The 16,637-nt window shown below is 38.4% G+C and overlaps 1 long non-coding RNA gene across 1 annotated transcript in view; it reads left to right on the forward strand.

The window, feature by feature from the left end:
* Window positions 1-16,637, forward strand: part of LOC309385786 — a 41,004-nt gene that overhangs the window by 9,966 nt on the left and 14,401 nt on the right. The window contains exon 2 of the long non-coding RNA XR_014174285.1: window positions 8,869-8,983. This is a non-coding gene — a long non-coding RNA (uncharacterized lncRNA). The remainder of the gene's footprint in view (window positions 1-8,868; window positions 8,984-16,637) is intronic.

The raw sequence follows: 16,637 nt of genomic DNA on the forward strand, positions 1-16,637 counted from the left end.
AGGATATCACTGGTAGCTGAGAATTTCAAGGATCTGGCTTTCACATAACTTTTTTTTAAAATAGGGCTATTACTGTACCTCCCCATGTCAATTACTTGCAATTACTTCATAGAATTATTCATTATCTGAATCATATAAAACCAGACACATCACTAGAGTCCAAAATCATAAGGCTATGCCTGATTTACTTTGGCGATGTCATGCTTACAAGTTCATTAGAAAAGTCAATGATGCTACGGCTTGATAGCATGAAATCTGATACAAGGATGAATATCCAACAAATGAAATGAGCCGTGCTTGACAGGGAAGAATGGAGAGCAGTTGCATATAAAGCCACCAAAAGTTGGATATAACTGGATGGTTACAACAACAACTACTATTACATAGAAAAGAAATTTTACCTACTCAGACTATTGAATCCTAAGAGACTCTGGCAAGTACTCCACTAATAGATTATATGGATATTTCCCCCAGTATTCACATTTACCGTTTTCATAATAATTGTGCAACCAAGTTACCTGAGTACTAATGATATCAAAAAAAAAAAAGATGTTACCAGTGAAAAATAGAGGGGGAGGAGAGATTGAGATTATTATTTTGTGCCATCCACTTACTCTTGAGTTCCTGGACAAGTCCCTGAAGTTTTCTTGGCAATATTTTTGGAAATAATTTGCCCTTGCATTCTTCCTAGGGTTGAGATAAAATCACTGGTCCAAAGACACCGAGCTGGCTTTGTTCCTAAGGACTAAAATTCAGTTTCCTGGTGGCTAGCCTGATCCTTTATCCACTATATCAAAGTGGCTTTCAAAACAAATTTAAGAATGGGTTTAATTTCTAGCCAAAGAATACTTAAAATACTTCTCAAGGATCTGGGCCTCAAAGTTTTCATTTTCTCTGAAAGGAAAACAGGTCTAGCTTCCTATATAAATACCTATATTAGAGGTGTGTTTCTGCCAGTTCACCCCAGATCAGGCAAACCGATAGTGGTGGCAGCGGGAGGCTCCGTCCCCCTGCCTGGATGCTTCTGCGCATGCGCAGAACGAGTGCACGAGCTCCCATGCACGAGTGAACTGGTAGTAAAATAAATTGAAACCCACCACTGGTCTATATACTTTGTCTGTAAAATTTTATTGATGAGAGCTTCCTAATTCAACTTTCTGCCAATGCTGTTATTAAAATATTTTTGGTAGTTGCCATTCATCGGCTTCTTATTCACCATTTTCCAAAATGATCTATTCCACTATCACTCAGCATTAAACATGCCTCTTTTAATTTTCTTTTTACATTTGAATTCCTTGGTCTTTTTCCATGAAGCAATAAGAAAAAAAACCCCTATTTTAAATATGTGGAAATATATATCATTCCATTTTCTAAACAACTCTTTTCTAAACTAAGCACATCCAGCTTCTGTCAACTTTTGTCTCATAATTTGAACTCCAGGCCCCTCTCCATCTTCATTCTTTCAAACATACTCGGTCAGCCTTAAAGTTAAATCCTGCTTAAATAACCTTCTGCAGAACATGTGAGACCATTCCTGGTAAGACTGGACAGAACAAGATACTATTCCTTTTCACAGTCTAGATCTTTACATTGCTGCAAGCAAGAATTACATTTGTCTTTTTAACTGCTACTGCATTATCCTACTGACTTATGTTCAGCCTAGAGTCCACTAAAAAGAGTCTTTGGACATATTCTGCTGTCAAGTCGAACCAGATGTTAGCTGTCCTGTATTTATGTAACAGATTCTTCTAAACTAAATTCCCTTTTTCTGTTTTTCCTTTTCTCCAAACTCAATCTTACAGCAGTGTATAATGTTAGTTGTCAATTTAGAATACATGGTTGTATTTGTTCTTTTTGTTGCATCATTCTTATGATAGCACTATTGTTTGTTTGTTTGTTTACATTTACATTTATCTCTGCTGACATGCAGTTTGTTATTTTGTCCCTCTTCCTCATCCTGTCAAGATCACATTGAATCCTGTTTTCATTCTCTAAGGTCTTGGCTAATTCAGCCAAATTAGTGTCATCTACAAAGTTTAAGACAATTTCCCTTCAACCACGACATTGACAAAAATTATTGAATGATTCTAAGCCAAGAGAAGCCTGCAGGCCAAGTCGCTGGGGCTGGTCCATCAGTTTTACAGTCCGTTGTCATTTCTTCTCCTTCTCCTTTTCCTTCAGTTCACTGTTCAAGCGTCTGAGGCATTGCTTCCTCTGATTTTGATCCCATGGCTGCCATTCTAATATTTAAAAAGTGTCTTCCAGGACTTTAAAGACACACACATTAAGAGTGGCATGAATAGTCAGAGATAAGACTACCTCATGCGGTATATGTGTGTGTGTCTACAAACAAACACACATACACATACACATCACGGTGTTTCTTTTGAAGTAAGCAATATTATACAAAATGTAGAAATCAGACATAAAATGACAAGCCAAATAAAGCTGACAGATAAGAAACAAGAAAAAAATATATAGTTAATCTTCCATGGCTAGGATGCTATCAGTGGTTCGACTTATTGATTGTACCTTGTATTTTTGCTTTTTTTGTATCATAGTTTGACTGTATTTGCCAAGAGTTGAAATGAATGTGGCAAAATAGAAATCAAATATATACATATATACATGCATGCATACCTGTAGTCCTTGACTAACGACCACAATTGAGCCTCAAATTTTGGTTGCTAAGCAAGACAATTGTTAAGTAAGATTTGTTTCATTTTACAACCTTTCTTTGCCCATTGATTTTGCTTTGGCAGATCACAAAAGGTGATCACATGACCTTGAAACATTGCAACCATCATAAATATGAACCAGTTGCCAAGCTTCTGAATTTTGATCACATGACCATGGGGATGGTGTAACAGTAATGAAGGTGAAAAAAGGTCATAAGTCGCTTTTTTCAAGGCTGTTGTAACTTTGAACAGTCACTAAACAAATTGTTGTAAGTCTACCAATGTATACATACTGTATTGGTCAGTTTGGGCACAGTTTTGGTTGGCATGGCACAAGTCCAACCATTTTGCAAGAAAGTTCACACTGTTTGGTGCAAGCTAGGATCTCTAATCTCCTAGTGGACAACCATTTAAATATGAGCCAGCCATGTGCAGCAGCTGCCAAAAAAACCAATACAGTTCTAGGCTGCATAAACAGAAGGATAGAATCAAGATCACGTGAAGTGTTAATACCACTTTATAATGCCTTGGTAAGGCCACACTTGGAATACTGCATTCAGTTCTGGTCGCCACGATGTAGAAAAGATGTGGAGACTCTAGAAAGAGTGCAGAGAAGAGCAACAAAGATGATTAGGGGACTGGAGACTAAAACATATGAAGAACGGTTGCAGGAACTGGGTATGTTTAGCTTAAGAAAAAGAAGGACTAGGGGAGACATAGCAGCGTTCCAATATCTCAGGGGTTGCCACAAAGAAGAGGGAGTCAAACTATTCTCCAAGGCACCTGAGGGTAGAACAAGAAGCAATGGGTGGAAACTAATCAAGGAGAGAAGCAACTTAGAACTGAGGAGAAACTTCCTGACAGTTAGAACAATTAATCAGGGGAACAGCTTGCCTCCAGAAGTTGTGAATGCCCCAACACTGGAAGTCTTTAAGAAGATGTTGGATAGCCATCTGTCTGAAACGGTATAGGGTTTCCTGCCTAGGCAAGGGGTTGGACTAGAAGACCTCCAAGGTCCCTTCCAACTCTACTATTGTATTTGTATTGGAATCTACAAACCACCTTGCCAGCCTACTCGCTGTTGCCTGCCTTAGACAACAAGGGGCTGGATTAAGTTTCTTGACACTTTCAGGACAATAACTTTGTGATCTGCATGTAAATGTACACAATTGATGGAAAATGTAAAGAGTAATTAAAGCTGGGTTCTGTACACCTATTTCTTTTAGGTATTTCTGTAATTGTGTATTTGAATTGTGTACCTCAGATTCTGGTTTGCTATCCCTTTTCTTTTCGCTTTCAGAAATATTGATGTAGTTGTGATGCACAGCCCTACCCCCTGACAGGTCCCAATCTGTCTCCCTCTTGCTTGTCCATGTGGTATAAAATATCAAAGGCCATGTGATAACAAGAGTTATACACTGACTTCTTTGTTGTTTAGTTTGTGTTTTTTTTAAATTTCAGGTTGAAAAGTACAGAAAAGATTATGTCTTGCCTATATACTATGGTTAAATGCCTCAAGTTTGCACACAGATTAGGGAAAAAAAGAAAAGAATTTACAATACAATACAATAGCAGAGTTGGAAGGGATCTTGGAGGTCTTCTAGCCCAACCCCTGCCTAGGCAGGCAACCCTATACCGTTCCAGACAAATGGCTATCCAACATCTTCTTAAAGACTTCCAGTGTTGGGGCATTCACAACTTCTGGAGGCAAGCTGTTCCACTGATTAATTGTTCTAACTGTCAGGAAGTTTCTCCTCAGTTCTAAGTTGCTTCTCTCCTTGATTAGTTTCCACCCATTGCTTCTTGTTCTACCTTCAGGTGCCTTGGAGAATAGTTTGACTCCCTCTTCTTTGTGGCAACCCCTGAGATATTGGAACAATGCTATCATGTCTCCCCTAGTCCTGCTTTCTCTTAAACTAAACATACCCAGTTCCTACAACCGTTCTTCATATGTTTTAGCCTCCAGTACCCTAATCATCTTTGTTGCTCTTCTCTGCATTCTTTCTAGAGTCTCCACATCTTTTCTACATCATGGCGACCAGAACTGAATGCAGTATTCCAAGTGTGGCCTTACCAAGGCATTATAAAGTGGTATTAACACTTCACGTGATCTTGATTCTATCCCTGTTTATGCAGCCTAGAACTGTTGGGATTTTTGGCAGCTGCTGCACACTGCTGGCTCATATTTAAATGGTTGTCCACTAGGACTCCAAGATCCCTTTCACAGTTAGTGAAAGGGATCTTGGAGTCCTAGTGTAATACTCCTAGAGTAATTTCCATTACTCTTCCCTGATGTGTTTCCAAGCAAAACCATAGGCTGAAAAAAGAACCCAGATTAGCATAACAACAATGTCTTTCTCCCTGAAAAAACAAGAAACTACAAACCAAACTGTCCCAGAAGACCCGCTGATTCAGATTTTGCTTCATAAGAGGAAATGTGCAGTAAGATCAGTGGAGAAGCTGTTAAGAAGGAGTAGGTGGCACGTGCAAAAGTCTTAGATCTGAGGCTTATTGCCAAGAAAAACTTATTTCTTCATGCATAACCTCATCCACGGTCTTGGTGGGGCAGAAGAAATCTAGCTGCTCCATCTTAACTATTTAGGGAGCTAAATGGGATTATTTATTTTACAAGCAGCCAATCTTATAGTTTTTTTTTTTTAACTCAAGAGAGGTATTACCTGCTAGGCGCAGGAGTGTCAAACTCATGGCATCCCGGTGGCATCACAGCGCCTATCAGGACTTTTTCCCCTTCGCTAAACTAGGCATGGGTGTGATGCAACTGGCCCATGGGCCGGGAGTTTGACAGCCCTGGGACATATATTTGCAGAGAATAATTTTGGTGAGGGAAGACAGGAGAAACATGGAACATTAGAAGGAAATTTGAGAATTGAATGAGTTATCATATACATCTAAAAAAAAACATGATGGAAATGCAATTCTGGGATAGGTTGTGTTGCTGAACAGGAACACAACTTGACAATCCCAGCAGCTTTAAATGAATTTAACGTATCACCTAATCATATTGCAATTTAAAACACCTATATTCTGGCTTTGGAATTTTTTTTCAAGTTCCTAGAAAGAAGGAAAAAGTTAAGTTGCTCTCTCCCAACTGTAGGAATTCTCCCGAATTCCAAATGGATCCTTACTCGCTATTGGTTAACTCTTAAATTTAAACACGCATGCACAGACAGTACACATGTTTAATGTCATGCACAGTTAAATCCTTAGAAGGAACAGGAAATTCAGTCATTGTTGCTACCTTTTGTGTCTGGCCTGATAATGGCTGCTCAGTCATAGATGCACTGTACGCTAAAGAATAAGCATGTCACAACATGCAACTTCCCTTCAAAACTCTATGGACCCTTCATTTTCTCTCCGCCTCTCAAATGAAAAAAAGTTAGATAAGCCATTCACTGTTTTGTTTTTTAACTAGTTCCAAGCAAACCTTATGAGATCTAAATATTCTGTTGCTCGCATAGGCAAGAAAGGTTTGCACAAGCATAGTCAGTCACAAGCAAAATTTTGTTGCACTATTTTTCCTTATAGGAATGGGCTTAAGCCCCAACAAATGAATTTTGCAGTTGGCATTCAACCCACAAAAACAAGTGTTGCACTCCCCCCCCCTCCCCATATTCATTCATCTAATAGGCACTTGGAAAAGTTTTGAGCCTCGGTGGTGCAGTGGTTAGAGTGCTGTACTGCAGGCCACTTCTGCTGACTATTGGCTGCCTGAAATTTGGCAGTTCAAATCTCACCAAGCTCAAGGTTGACTCAGCCTTCCATCCTTCCGAGGTGGGTAAAATGAGGACCCAGATTGTTGGGGGCAATATGCTGACTCTGTAAAACTGCTTAGAGAGGGCTGTAAAGCACTATAAAGCGGTATATAAGTCTAAGTGCTATTGCTATAGTGCTATAACAAATAATTCACTAAGGTTCAAAGGAGAAAGAGGAAACATTCCTATGACCCAGGCTTATAGGTTTAAATGGGAGTCAAAGAAAGATCAAAATTCTCAGACTCATTCTTTTTCTAATTTGACCTTAGTGTATCTTGTCACCTATATCCGACAACGAATGTTGAAAGTTTATAACAGACTTTTCTGTTCATAAGAGAAAAACTGCTGTATAGCGGATCTGCTCTGTGAAATTTCTTTCCAGGATATTGGATGGGCTTCCCCAGTATTAGGGAAAACAGCACACATCAGAGATACTCTGGAGAAAGAAGGATTAGCTATCTTGAGTAGCTGTCAATTCCCTCCTGTTGTTTTCCTACTTCTCATCAGGATCAGAACCACCGTGAGATCCATTGAGAAGACTTGTTTGTTGATATTTTAGTCTGTAATGTAATCTCAGCCAGTCTGGTTTGTAAACCACAATGAACGGTTTAATGTATTTTCTGAACCAAGGCAATTTGATTTGTACACTAAATAACGATGTTTAAGGAAGCCATGGTTTACTGTATTGTGTAAACAACCACTTTATGGCAGAAATCGGGCTTCATCTAGCTGAAGAGCAACTTCCAACCAACCAAGTAGAAGGGACAACTGGCTAAACCAGAGTCCATAAGTAATTTTTAAGACCATTTTATCACATCAATGCTGATTTAGTCTTTTATTCACATTTTTGATACTCTTTGGATATCAGTCTAGTCTGCACTATGGTGACTTACTGGAAAGTTGTGAAAACATGGTTTTTCAAACAGGACCCTTACTGATGGAATGTCATCTTATATATAAAGCCATGAGACTGCTGCTGTGCAGAATTTACTAAGAGGTTGCTTATAATTAATGAGGTTAATTTGGAATTATTGCATTAGAAAGTTATTGTAATGTTTATTGTTTTTCATTATTGAGGATTTTTGTATTATGTTGGATGTTATTTTCATACAATGACCATAGGCATTTTATTGTTTCAATTGTTCTGTAAGCCACTATGAGACTGTTTAGATTTAGGGGCATACAATGAATAAATAACCCTAAACTCAAACCTAAACTGAAAAAAAGAAAGTTCCAGTCTTGGATTAATCTATTTATATGCAACTTTTTCTCTGATGAGTACAAGGTAGTGTATGGTCCATTCTCTCCTGTTTTTTGTGCTCCTAAGAATCATAGAGATTCATGGTAGGTCAATGGAGCCTGTTTTTCACACAATTCCATGAACTGCAGCTAACCTATCAGTAACATATTGTATGAATTCAGTGTTGGAAGAAATGTCCATCTGGGTTCAGTTCCAAGTGGGGGAAAAGACACTGGAAACATAGAGCCTGTTTGGAAAGATGGTTTAATGGTGGACTGGATCACATGCCTTGGAGCTCCTGGGTGAAAAGGGAAGAGATACTACGAGTCCCTGGGTTTTATGCCCTCTCTAGGCTTTGAACTTCCTGGGGCAGAGGAAATGTATCTTGATTGGTTTCTGTCAGAGGTCATAGCTAGCTCTGTAGGTTGTCTGTGTGCTAAGTTTGGTTGAAACTTGGTGGATGGTGCAATGAAGGACAATGAAATGGCTCTGCCTGAAGGGGTTAGATCTTTGTTATGTAGAATAGACGCCTAGGCCTTAATGGCCCATTAACAAAGGTGGAGGGGCTGAGTTTCTGCCTCTCTGAATTTTTACTTCTCTTTTTAGGGGCAATATTCTGCCTTTTTTATATTTCCTAAAATATTTCATTTTCTAGGAGAGGGTTGGGTTTTAACTTCCTGTAACAGTCAACATTAGTTTACATTTTATGTTTTGTAGAAATTACCAATTCAGTGACCTGCATAACTTGAATTATTATTTAAGTAATAATTTGAATTCAGATGTCCTCACCCAGCAGTTCTAACCTCATGTCCCTCAGTTCAAGCTAAGCTAGGGGCAGTAATACGTTAACCAAAGTCTTTTCTTTTAAGTTCAAGGTTTGAACATACTGATTCCTTTTCATACTTTAATTCACAAGATCACGTTTATTACTATTTATAATTTTAAAAAGAAAAGAAAATATTTTCGGTCTTCCTCAACGGGAGACTTAAATGCATTTTGTCCTTGAGTAACTGTTTAGCTCAGCTTTCATTCTGAGGAGACCATTGTCCAATTATCACAACTTAACAGGGAGATTTTCCTCCCTGCAAACTCTATTGTTTCTCCTTTTTCAGAAGCCACTAATACCTGCTGCAGCACAAATTTATCACATATTCTTTTTTTCTCCTCTAATCCATAGAATTCTCCTAGATAAGGAGCCACAATTGAATTTTAGAAAAAAGGAGAGACTGCTCAATTCAACAGCCCTCACTCCGCTTAAGAATGGATATCTCGTGAAATTGCAATAAATCAAGGTACATTTTTTTTGTTTTTGGTTTTTTTTTCCATTCTTAAAAATAAACAGAGCAATGAAAGTGAACCATGTCACCATTCATACATTGTAAAATAACATCTTTAATCTGCTTGGGAAAATCTTTTTCTCCCCTAACAGGAAAAAATATTAGTTGTCCCGATAACAAGCAAAACAAAATCAAGCAAAGGGCATCAAGGGACTTCCTGAAATTGAAAGGGGAAAAAAAAAGACGAACAATGTTTCATGTAGTTAGATTTTTTTTAAGGTATAAAAAAAACCTGAAAGTACAGTGATCCTTCCAGTTTTCTCCAGGTTGCTACTGGTTCCAGGAACATGAGGAGGAAGGAACATGTAAGCTGGGAACGGGGTGAAGAGAGTGTTTTCTTAATAACCTTGAAAAATTTTATAAGCTCCCTTTCCCTAGATATATAACAACATGAGACTACCTGTTTCCCTGAAAATAAGACCTCCCCAGATAATAAGCCCAATCGGGCTTTTGAGCACATGCGCTAAAATAAGCCCTCCCCCCAAAATATTGCAATACAGCAGCAGCCAAGAGGTGATCACGCTTGCCGCCTCCTGCACCTCAAAAATAATAAAACCTCCCCGAAAATAAAGCCAGGCGCTTATTTCAGAGGTCAAACAAAAATTAGACTCTGTCTTGTTTTGGGGAAAACAAGGTATGTTTATAAAGAAGACCCTAGTTTTGCTATTAATAATGTCAGGAGGTACAGTCTCTCTTCTAAGTTTCAAGAAAAGCTAAACCTCAGGTGGAGGGAAGTTGACTCCTTTTGTTGTTTTGACTGTGACCAAGAGAAAGTCTTGGCTCAGAAGTCTGCCTTATAAGGCAACAGCAACTCTGAAATGTAGGGGCTGCATCTCATATTAAACAACATTTTTGTAAGAGTTGAGAGGTCTGACTGAACCCCCAAACTTTAGTTCCAAAAATCAGTGGAAATGCTATTCTGGCATTTTTAGGTTGGAAAACTTCATTAAGTCCTAGGACAGACTTAAGCACATTTTGTAAACAAGGAGGAATACCACAGTATCTTCACCATAAAATCAAAAAGAAAACAAATCCCCAGAAAATTCCATGCACAAAATTTGTGTTATTACCCTTCTTGTTCATAAGTGACCTTGGCCCTTGGGGAAAAAATTGTGACTTTGACTACAAAAAGTTTATTTATCCTAGAGTAAAGTATTATAACTGTCCTAAGGTGGCCCTATGTTCTAGCTTGCCGTTTTTGGAGAACTATCGGGGAACAACTTCCTTCCATCACTTATGGAAATCTTCTGGGAAATAAGTTGATGTTCTCATCCCCTTTTAAGCCTCCAATATTTTCTCTCCCTATTCATGTCTGTGTTTACTGGGGGGGGGGGGAATCCATTTAGGAAGAAAAGATAGAAAACCTGCACAATGTCTTTTGAGTGGTAACACTCAGAACCATTTATTTGCAAGGACTTAGAAGTCTTAAAGTTTTTTTGGGGGGGGGGAACCTAAAATGGAGTGCAGGTGCCTTGAAGATGTCCATCAACATTTAACATTTGGACTGCAGACTGAATGGTCTCCCAGCTTATCTCATTAAATCTTTGCCACTCTTCCAAGATGTATTGTGCTTAATCATAGAAATTATATTTTCAAATTTGTCAATTAGCATATGCAAATTTTAAATAAAAGCCATGTTCTTTTTTTAATGGGTGAGGACGATGGGAATAGCCTTCCCCTTTTTAGACACTGTCTCTTTGCTAGTGCCTATAGGAAAATAAGAGGTTTTTAAGAAGAACCCATAATAGATATGAACAAAGATCCAACTAGTCCAACATTTTGTTCCCACAGTAGCAAACAGAATACTCTCTTGCTTATGTTGATATTCTTCCTAGAATCTATGCTTAGCCTGACCAATTCATGCCTGCCTCTCATTAATGCCATAAAGACCTTAAACCTTCTGACTTTCACTAATGGTAGTTGATGCATAGCAATCAAAGTAATGATATGTATGGGCTTTTAATTGCCCATTGACACCAAGGCAGCCTATTCAGATCTGTGATCAGTACACTAAAATATGAAGAAAATGTTAGTATTAGTGGGAGGAAAGCACTTCCTGGAGGTTTTTTTCCCCCTTTGTTTGTTTTGCTCCATTGCCAGTTCAATAAACGCTCTGCATTTTTTTCACAAATGCAAAGATGACTTCACTGATAATATTGTGTTTACCTAATAAAGTTAAGGCAGAAATATGCTAAAAAACTTGGACAGGCCATTCTTCAAGGTTAACTGTAAAAAGCTGAACATCTGCAAACAAACAACATGAATGTCCAGCCTGAGGGTAAAATTAACCACATCCCAATTTGGTATCAACATTTAGTATCTTTGCACAACAATTTTGAGCCAAAGAATCCCTTAAACCATAATTAATTAAACTACAATGGCCAGACAAGTATCCCTTCCTTTTTATTTCATATTCATTTTCACCATAGTTAATTGTTAAGAATACCAAATCATGACATTTCATAATTATTCATCATTTAAAAATTCTCATCTTCCTTATACTCTTCACTAATTCTTTCAGTCTTTCGTAAGCAATCACATTATTTTCAGTTCATTCCTTTTCCATGTATATAACATGAATATCTGCTTAAAAGAAACAGAATTTTTCCTAAGCAGATAATCACCGATGACCATTTTTGTTTAACCTTGGGTCTCCAAATCATCCAACAACATTTTCTATAGTTTCTTTATCTCATTCCAATGCATCCATGCATGTCACCTAACAAAGTAATTTCTTCTCCTGCATTACATTCATTCAGAACCATCTGAATGTCATATACTTTAGCCAGTGGTGAAATTCAATTTTTTTTACTACCGGTTCGGTGGATGTGGCTTGGTGGGCATTGCAGGGGATTGATACTGAAAAATTCTCCATTCCCTCCCCATTCTGGGGCCAGCTAGAGATGGTATTTGCCGGTTCTCCAAACTACTCAAAATTTCCGCTACTGGTTCTCCAAAATCTGTCAGAACCTGCTGAATTTCACTCCTGACTTTAGTCCTATACAAAATACACTTTCCCTTGCATATATTCATCAGTTCATCAGTTCCAACCTAGAAGATTAGACTACCTTCAGCTCTATGATATCTTTCTCCTTTCTGTAGCTTTCACAAAATCACAACAGATCTATTTTTGTTCATTTGTTCATTCCTTTGATAATTCATTATCTTTATCATTTATTCCTCTTACATTCTTAATTGCAATCTTCCATATGGGCCCTGTAGATTTTGACTTAATTCAGCCACCATGGCCTTGGTTAATTGAGGATTTCACATGTTTTTAGTAATACAAAGGGGGTATAGAGTAGGTAGATAGCCATTATAATTAAAACTGGAGCACACAAAAAATTCCTAATAAATTACATTTATTACATTTTGGACAATATGCCACAAAGGAAGCAAAACTCAGTTTCCCCAAACATGTTTTCATTTTTAATATTTTTCTATACAAGCTATGCTCTCTAATCCAGAGACAACTTTGCAAAAAGTCTAACTGTTGCCATACAGGAGATGCATGTGGTGTCCTTGCACACAATCAAGATATAACTATAGAGATAAAGGTTCCCCTCGCACATATGTGCTAGTCATTCCCAACTCTAGGGGTCGGTGCTCACCTCCGTTTCAAAGCCAAAGAGCCAGCACTGTCCATGGTCATGTGGCCGGCGTGACTAAATGCCGAAGGCACATGGAACGCTGTTACCTTCCCACCAAAGGTGGTTCCCATTTTTCTACTTGCATTTTTACATGCTTTCAAATTGCTAGGTTGGCAGAAGCTGCGACATGTAATGGGAGCTCACTCCGTTACACAGCGCTAGGGATTCGAACCGCTGAACTAGTGACCTTTCTGATGGACAAGATCTGTGTCTTAGCCACTGGGCCATCTTTATCTTTATCTTTATCGATATCGATATCTCTCTCTCTCTCTCTCTCTCTCTCTCTCTATATATATATATATATATATATATATATATATATATATATGTGTGTGTGTGTGTGTGTGTGTGTGTGTGTGTGTATGTGTGTGTGTGTGTGTTGTATTTGTGCTGATAAATAAATATATATATATATACACATACATGTGTGTGTGTATATATATGTATATGTATGTATGTGTATATATGTATGTATGTATGTGTGTGTGTATGTGTGTGTGTGTGTGTGTGTATATATATATGTATGTATGTGTGTGTGTGTGTGTGTATATATATATATATATATATATATATATATATATATATATATATATATATATATATATATATATATATATATATATAATGTAAAACTATATATAAAACTATATATAAAAAACTATATAACTATAGAAGAGGACAAATACCAATGACCAGTGTTGTATTAATGTAGTTGATCATCCAGTGTTTCTCGATTAGGAATAGGACAACACATCATATCCTTTAGTTCAGGCAGCAAATTCTCTTTAGCTGGTAGTATTAGATTCCTAATAGAAATTTAATCTGCAGTTTGTCATATCAGAATTGCAAAAATCTGGATGAAATCTAGATGGCAATTCAGGGTTAGATTTTTCAGTATCTCTTTGCACTATCTTGTAGCCATATTGATTTTTGCAGCCAATATTTATTTATTTAATCACATTTCTATACCCCCCATCTCACGTAAGTGACTCTTGGGTGGCCTATTAGCCAGACTTCATCTTCCCTGGTTTCTGGTCACCCTTTTGCAACTGAATTTAGTTTAGCCTAATTGAATGTAATGGATATAAATGAGCATCTCTTCTGGAGTTGCTGGTAAAATAGATCATCAGTCATTAATTACTCTAAATAAAATGTTATTCTGAGACTCTGTAGAATAGTGGTGCTTTTTAAAAGAATCCAATTGGCTGGTTTGTTGTTCATTACATTTCTCATTGGAAAAGTGTTTTTAAGCTATTTTATTGCTGAGCATGGGCTCCTGTATCTTGTGTTCATGAAAGGACCTTTCCTTTCCTTTTTCCTTTCCTTTCCCTAATAGCAATTCTGTCCAGACTCCATGACCGTCTTCAACTCACTCACCACCTGCTTTGCCTTGTTTTCTTTCCTTGCCACTAATTACTAAACGGAGTCAAGTACTAATGAGGCCATCTGATTTCCTGTTTTTCGGTACTTCTTGAACCACTTAAAGTGCCAACCCATAAAAAGAACCTATTCAAAACACATTTGAAATTAATCACCTTAACCTTGGTGCTGGTGGTTGCTATGTGAGGGTTTTTTCTGTGGCTGTATTTTTTCATTTAAAGCTTCTGCGCGAAGCAAACGCTCTATGTGCTTTTCTCCTGTTCCCCCTCCCCTCCCCTCCCCTCCCAGGCCCCCATTCACCATCCCTGCCTTGAGTTAGAAATTCTGCTTCAGGAAGTGGTTAGCTCCAGAAACACTCTGTCTAGGGCAGAGAAGGAAAAGCTGATGATGTCATAAATGACTGGACTGTGAGAAAAAGATGGAGTACAAATAAAAGGGGAAACGTTCTGACATCCGTCGTAAAAGATGTAAGATAAACACTTGTTGTTAAGAAAGGCATGCCAGGTTTCAATACCCAGCTTGTACAGAACAAAGTTAAAGTCTGGTAGAAAACACAAACTAAACTGAAGAATGCTTATAAAAATCCCTTTAACCATACACATCCTGCTTTTTGATCCCCAGTCCTCAAAATAGTTAGCAACAAGCGTAAGCTTTGAAAATATTATAAAATCCTGCAAGTGAAAATCAAACAAGAAAAGACATCTATTATTTTCATAGACTCAGATCTTAGCGATTCAAAGCCTGAAGCCAGCACACACCAAATGCAGTCCAGAAACTAAAGTTACTTTGCTTTTATGGATATGTCTAGCAGTATTCAACAAGCATCAGGATATCTTGTTATAGGTCACCTGAATTGTTTTCAGTAGTGGTCCCATATCAGCCTCCTCTAAACTATTCTTGGGATGGAAACTCTGGAAACAAGTGGGAGAGAGTTCTTGGTGCTCTCTGAGCACTGTTTTCTTGCATATGTTTCATTACCCAAACTAGGAAACATCATCAATGCTAGTAAGTAGTGGAGTTTGCTCTACATTTATATTCTAGTCGCTTGCCCTGTCAGTATTGCTGAGAATAGTCTTCGAGGTTCTTTGGTTGGGCCGTTTACTGTTGGCTTCTTTGGCAGTTCCTGGATTGGGATATTGCTTATTTGACTGTTGGTCTGATGTTAATCTATGCTCATCTGGGGGCTGATTGCTGGTGGGAAGGTGTTTTGGTCTTTGGAAACAATATTTTGGGTTGGGAAAAATGTTCCTAGGCTGTTCATTGCTTTGGGATGGCATTTCATTTTACACACACACAGAGAGAGAGAGAGAGAGAGAGAGAGAGAGAGAGAGAGAGGGAGAGGGAGAGGGTGTGTGTGTGTGTGTGAGAGAGAGAGAGAGAGAGGGAGGCAGGCACATTTACTTCAGTAAACAATGGAGAAACATCATGTGTCAAAGCTTTGCCCTGCTCAATTATTATCATGTGCTTGATCCAAAAATCCTGCTGTAGCCTATAACAGAAGTACCACAGGATTGGTCCCAATGTTTTATTTTGCAGGGTGAAAGAAGGGCTTGTACAAGATATTCTCTCTTTCTAAATTTGTTGCACATCACTGAGGGAAAGCCTCAGAGGACGTGATACTTCTCCTTACTCTTCACACATTTGCTCACTGAAAGTTTGTATAGACTAGAGGTGCTAAGAAGTATGAGCAATAGAGCCAGAAGGCTCCAGGGATTGGCAAGGGGCCATTTACTAGGATAACTCAGCAAATACCCAACAATGCTGAACTAAAGTGACCATTTTGCTCACATCCTCTGCTGAAATCACCATCCTGTCTCACTTCCTAGCCTACCAATATACTGTGATGCTGACATCACCTCCTACTTTGGGTTCCTGGTATAATGTATAGAAAACTGCAGTCTCTCTCATCCTGGCATCCTTCAGACATGAAGCTGAAATTTGTAGCACTTTGTTGGTTTGGAAAGTGGGGGGAAGGTGTAGGTCACAATCCCGACATTATAAGGGATTTTGCATTCAAGTATTTGCCTTATACCAAGACAGAACCAGTGTAGCAGGTTGTTCTGGACCCTAGGAATATACCACTTTTATTGTGTCATCTTTCCAAACTTGGCTAGTTGAGAAATATCTGCAACCTAATCTTCCTTCTCCACCTCTGTTCACTTTTGGAGGAACTCTGGTTTGGAGCACGTAGTTGAGACCTGACGGTAACTACACAGTCGTTTTTTTTCTGTCGGTAACATCATGAAGAGCAAGTGCTGACAGCATCACCTCTGCTGAGAAAAAAAGACCTGTTTTGAAAATATTCCACCCACATTTCCCACTTTCTATCCTCTTATTCCCAATGGTGGAAGCACACGGGTAGGAGGGAGGGAGGAAGAGAGAGAGAGGGAGAGAGAGAGAATGAGGTCATACCAGGAAATGACTTATGCACTGACTGTATCATTAATACATCATTGGGTACAGACCCAGCATATTGGTGGGGGAAAGGAACGGTAGTTCTGCAGTTTAGTGTGCCACCCAACTCTGATTGTGTTTCCTCAGAAATAGGTTTTCTGGCAAATGCTACATGTTGAGCATGA

This window comes from Natrix helvetica, assembly GCF_964273705.1.
Source record: "Natrix helvetica genome assembly, chromosome: 1".
In the NCBI taxonomy this organism is placed as follows: Eukaryota; Metazoa; Chordata; class Lepidosauria; order Squamata; family Natricidae; genus Natrix; species Natrix helvetica.